We start from the raw sequence: 6,000 nt of genomic DNA on the forward strand, positions 1-6,000 counted from the left end.
CTGCATGACTCAGCAGCACGCACTGCCCACACAATAACACACACACACACACACACACAGTCATCAGACTGCCTTCCAGGTGACACACACACAGGTCCTGAAGGTTCTGAAGAAGGTGAACCCCCACAAAGCGGTGGGACCCGACGGAGTGCCTCCCAGAGTACTGAAGGCCTGTGGAGAACAACTGGCCAGTGTGTATACCGATATCTTCAACACATCACTATCTCAGGCTGTAGTCCCCCGTATCTTCAAAACCTCCACCATCATACCAGTCCCTAAAAGACCACACACACCCTAAATGATTTTAGGCCAGTGGCACACCAGTCGCCATGAAGTGCTTGGAAAAATTAGTCCTCACCCACATCAACAACATGGTTCCAGACACTGTCGACCCCCTCCAGTTCGCCTACCGCCCCAACCGATCAGTGGACGACGCGGTAGCATTAGCTCTTCACCACATCCTACAACACCTGGAGAGCAGCAGAGCGTATGCCAGGATGCTCTTCCTGGACTACAGCTCTGCATTTAACACTATCCATCCAGGCAGACTGATCGTGAAGTTGGCAGACCTTGGAGTCCCTACTCCCACCTGCAACTGGATCCTGGACTTCCTGACCGAAAGGCCCCAGGCGGTGAAGATGGGAGGACGGGTGTCTGCTGAAATCAGAGTCAGCACCGGATCACCACAGGGCTGCTGCCTCAGCTCCAAACTCTTCACCCTGTACACACATGACTGTGTCTCCACCTAGGACAGCTCCATCATCATTAAATACGCTGATGACACCACCATCCTGGGGCTCATCAAGGGGGGAGACGAGTCAGGATACAGGGCCCTGGTCAACAACATCGTTGTCTATGGAGAGGAGAACGACCTCCTCCAACACAGACAAGACCAAGGAATTAATCCTGGACTTCAGGAAGAAACCCCCCCCTCTACAGCCTCTATTCATTAGTGGGACCGAGGTGGAGAGGACAGACAGCTACAGATTCCTGGGACTGCAGGTCACATCTGACCTGAGCTGAGCTTGTAACACCACAGCCACAGTGAAAAAAGCCCAGCAAAGACTGTACTTCATCAGGCTGCTCAGGAAAGCTGGACTGAACCACCGCCCTCTCACCCTGGCCTACAGAGGACTGATAGAGAGCATCCTCACCGCAGGCATCACTGTCTGGTACGGAAACACCACACAGGCAGAGAGGAAGGCTCTGCAGAGAGTCATAAAGACTGCAGAGAGGATTATTGGGACACAGCTTCCTACCATGGACTCCATGTATATACGCAGCGTTGTAGGAAAAGAGCAGAGGGAATCATCAGAGACTCACTCCACCCCGCTCACTTTCTGCTCAAACACAAATGCTGCAAGTACAACCTGAGGCACAGCAGAGTGGACAGCATCAAAACACACAGAACTCGCTTTTTTAACAGCTTTTTCCAAGCCACAGTCAGACTGATGGCAAATCAAAACCACTGAACTCTCTGTGAAATAACCACACACCTTAACCATGTGCAATATTCTGTGCAATATTCCTCTCCCTGATGAATGTGCAATACATCCCAGTGCAATACTGCAATTCATCAATATATATGTGCATAAATGTGTATGTGCATGTTTATATATGTATGTATAGGTTTCCATCTAATGAAGCCATAGCTTGACGCTCTATCATCCCTCTCGTCCTCTTCCGAATTCACAAAAATCCAGGAGACCACTTGTAAAGTTAAAGTCTTTACTTTACATCAAAAAAGGTGATACAAAACAAAATCTTTTCCACTTTCAAAATAATAAAATCAATATACAGAAAAGGAGAGATAGAGAAAAGAGAGTGAGAGAAAGAGAGAGAGGTCAAAAAACTGTGTGGCTCTACTCTCTCTGCTTGTCCGAATGCCTTAATTACCTCTCGGTAACGCCCCTAAAACTCCCTTCGTGTGGGATCGTTAAAAGGTCTAAACAAGTTCTAATACAGTCCAAACAATTACAAATGAAATTTTACATATTTTAAATCTAAATAATCATATATTTACCCTTTTAATTATTGTAAATATTTTATTTACTTAATAATCAATGAACTGTGTAATTTAACAACTTAAACATCAACAACATGCTTTTAGGCTCCTACATTACCGGCCCCTAATTGTTATCAATATCTTGAAACAATTACTAGAGAACTTAACCTAAAAAATGTGTTCCTTTACTGTGATGTTCAGAATCTTTCTGACTGAACGAATCAGCCGTTTCCAGCTCCCACCATGGTGAGAACCTGCTGGAGGATTGAAGTGCCACTGAACACCTCTCTGTTGCAAGTCTTTTCCAATCTTGCTAATGTTCCATTCTTTGATGGATTTCTTCAACTCACTGTCAGCCGACCGAAAGTTGGTTCCATTATCTGAGTACATTTCTTTGACTTGTCCTCTTCTAGCAAGGAATCTCCTGATTGCATTTAGACATGTGTAACCGGGTGGTTATTGGCTGTATAAATGTATATATTGTATTTCCCTTCTGTGTCTTTTAGTTATGTTGCAGCAGGTCTGGCGATTGCAGCAGGTGTGTGTCACGCCCCTTACCGGCACCTGTAGTGCAGCCGCGTCATGGGCTGCTAATGCAGACCTGTTCATATAGTCCCGTGGTTGTTCAGTCTCTCTCTCTCCTCTGCCAAGTATGTGCCATGTGTTCGCTCTCCAGGTATGTAGTGCAGCCTCAGAATCGCTGAAAATGTGATAAGGTGTAGTGCTGACAATGTTCTGCCGTAGGTTGGCGTGTATGCCGTGATGGTGTGTGTGTGTCCCCTTCCGGTTAGCCACCGCTGCCGCCGCTAGCTTCTGACGGCTTCATTATTTATTGGTGCAGGCTACAGCCCGCCATGCAGGTAAACAGTGCCACAAGCCTTACATTATTGTGTCTGCTAATGTAGCTTATATGTATTTATTTACATCTGGCTGTGTCTCTTTGTTTCAAGCCTGCCTGGCGTTAGGTTGCTGTTGTTGCCCTGCCTTGCCTCTTGCCTTTATCTCCACGTTTTGTTTCTTTTTGTTGCCTTGCTCATAGTTGCTCTGCCCTCGTCAGTTAGACGCTCGTTTTAAAGTAGTGTACTGTAGTTCAAGACTGACTGACCGCGACTCCTTAGTGGGGGGGTGGGAAGTAGCACAGCTTTGAGGACCTGCAAAAGTTATGCATGTAGCATTATGGGTTTTGTTTTCTTTTGTGTTGATTTGAGTTTGTTTGATATTTTGTTTGGTTTCTTTTCTCTTTGTTTGCTGTGCAGGACCTCAGCTTAGTTATCTCCTCAGTCTCAACTTAAGCTGAGTCTGTGGTACAGATTAATATTGTGCTCTTTGGAAATAAAAATAACTATAATTGTTTTTACAGTAGATAAGTAACTTAAATAAATTAATGTTTCCATTTGTGACTAAATAAAACTTGTTAAACTTTCTATAAACCGTGCCTGTATTCATTTGTGTACCGACCTGTGCTCTGAGAAAGTAAAGTTTGAAAAAGAGTAAATTCTTTAGGTGCAAGTCCTAAGGTGGCGTTGTTGGTGTAACTCCCTAGATCATCCTTTCATTTATCGCCCCCACCACATTTTTGGCGTTGTCGGCAGGATAATCACAATCAGGCACGGTGTAGTTTTATTGTCGTAACTTTATTTTAAGCGAAGCAGAGCAAGCTTCGTTTGTTTTTTTCTTTTGTTTGGAGGCAAGGCAGTGGCTTGGGCTGCGGACCGCCCTCCAGGCCAACAGCCGAGGTTCTCCAGGATGTCGCAGGAACCGCTGGACCTCCAGGCCCTCCAGGGTCGGATGGAGCAGCTCCAGGCTGAAAATGACCGCCTACGACGGGATCGGGATGTGTCCCAGGCGGGCTCCAGTTCAAGTGGACTGTTGGTGGACTCTGCCGCACCTGAGCGTGTGGTGTATCTCCCACGCGAGAGACGATGTCCTGTCTTCAGAGGCAGCCACGGTATTGGTATCGATGAGTGGATCGAAGAAGTTAAAGTCAGCATAACTTAAATAAATTAATGTTTCCATTTGTGACTAAATAAAACTTGTTAAACTTTCTATAAACCGTGCCTGTATTCATTTGTGTACCGACCTGTGCTCTGAGAAAGTAAAGTTTGAAAAAGAGTAAATTCTTTAGGTGCAAGTCCTAAGGTGGCGTTGTTGGTGTAACTCCCTAGATCATCTTTTCGTTTATCGCCCCCACCACACATGCATCAGTGTCAAGTGAAGATGCGACTTCTAGATGTATTGCTCTTATGGCGAGACATGTAAAGATAACACCATATCTTTTTACTTGCACTCTTCCTCGTTTCACTCGGAATGGGCCAAAGTAGTCAACACCGACTCTTGTGAATGGAGGATCGTCTGGTAGGACCCTGCATTTTGGTAGATCTGCCATCAGTTGCTTGCCAGCAGTTCCATGCAATCTCTTACAAGTAACACACGTGGACAAGAACTTCCTAATAGCTCCGTTTGCTCCAGGGATCCAGTATTTCTGTCGCAGTTGAGCCAACATGTGGTTCCTTCCAGCATGAACTGTTACATCATGAATGTGCCCCAGTACAAGCTGTGTGATGTGTGAATCCTTTGGCAAGATAGCTTGCTGTTTGGAATCATCTGGCATCGCTGCTCGGCTCAACCTCCCTCCAACTCTCATGACTCCATTTTGAAGTACTGGATTTAGCTTATAGAGCGAGCTGCTTTTCTTGACCATTTGACATTCCTTCAGCATTGTCAAATCTTCTTTGAAGTTCTACATCACAATTTCTGTTTCTGCTACTGTCAAATCCTCACACGTTAGGTGCACTCCCTTGTAAGCTTTCTTGAACTGATTCATTCTGCTTTCTTTGTTTAATGTGTTTGGTTCTTTTCTCTTTGTTTTCAGCTCTTTAAGCAAATCTTTGAGTTTCAGAAACCAAGCTACAGCACGTTTTAGCTTGGTCCAGGATGAGTAGTAAACCATCAACTGGTTCATAGCATCCTTGGGCTCTTGTAGCTGAATAACATGAGTTTGAACTACTCTTTTGACCTCTGGGTCATCCATGTCCAATTGCATTCCAGGATCCGGATTCTTAGGCCACTGGTCTTGGGGACAAAGCAAGAAGCCTGGTCCTGAGAGCCAACATTCATTTTTCAAGAATGCTTCCACGGTCTGTCCTCTCGAGACATGATCAGCAGGGTTCAGACTGGTGTTGATGTATCTCCATTGTGAAGTCTAAGAGTGCTCCAGGATTGATGAGATTCTGTTAGCAACAAAAGTCTTGAATCTTGCGCTTTCACTGTTCAAGCACTTTAGCACACCTGTGCTATCTGTCCAAAAGATGGATCCTTGAAGATCCAATTCAAGCTCTTTCTTCAGAAACTTGTCCATCTTGACTGCAACGGTGGCTGCGGTCAGTTCCATTCTTGGTATGGTTGGGGACTTCAAGGGTGCGACCCTTGCCTTTCCCATCATCAGAGTGGATTGAACTTTACCATTTGCAGAGCGCAGCAGAAGATAGCTTGTTGTACCGTAGGCATCTTCACTCGCGTCAGCAAAATGATGTAGCTGTGCGCAGACTGGTGCACCAAACTGCTTAGTCTTAATGCATCTGTTCACACCAAATTTCTCAAGTTGTTGCAGACTTGAGGCCCACTTTGTCCAACTTTTAACCACGCTGTCTGGCAAGTCTTCATCCCAGCCATACTTCTGTCGACATAAATCTTGCAGGATTCTTTTAGCCGGTAGTATTACTGGAGCAAGAAAACCCATTGGGTCATAGATAGAACTGATGAGGGAAAGCAGACCTCTCCTAGTGTGTGGTCGATCTTTGAGGTTGATATTGAACTTGAACTGATCTGATTCGGCACACCACTGGATTCCCAATGTTCTCTCCATTGGCAAGTTATCTTCATCCAAGTCCAGATCTTGAAATCCTTGTGCTCTTTCCTCTTCTGGAATTGAGCTAAGCAACTTCCGACTGCTGCTTGCCCATTTTGTCAGTCGAAATCCACCTTTTGCCAACATG

At 45.4% G+C, this 6,000-nt stretch overlaps 1 long non-coding RNA gene across 1 annotated transcript; it reads left to right on the forward strand.

The window, feature by feature from the left end:
* The first annotated feature begins 2,459 nt into the window (after positions 1 to 2,459).
* LOC122777334 lies at positions 2,460 to 3,988 on the forward strand. The gene is made up of 3 exons (XR_006361310.1): positions 2,460 to 2,681; positions 2,750 to 2,865; positions 2,956 to 3,988. It is a non-coding gene; the product is annotated as an uncharacterized LOC122777334 (long non-coding RNA).
* Positions 3,989 to 6,000: the final 2,012 nt, after the last annotated feature.

Source organism: Solea senegalensis, linkage group LG11, assembly GCF_019176455.1.
Source record: "Solea senegalensis isolate Sse05_10M linkage group LG11, IFAPA_SoseM_1, whole genome shotgun sequence".
NCBI lineage: Eukaryota > Metazoa > Chordata > Actinopteri > Pleuronectiformes > Soleidae > Solea > Solea senegalensis.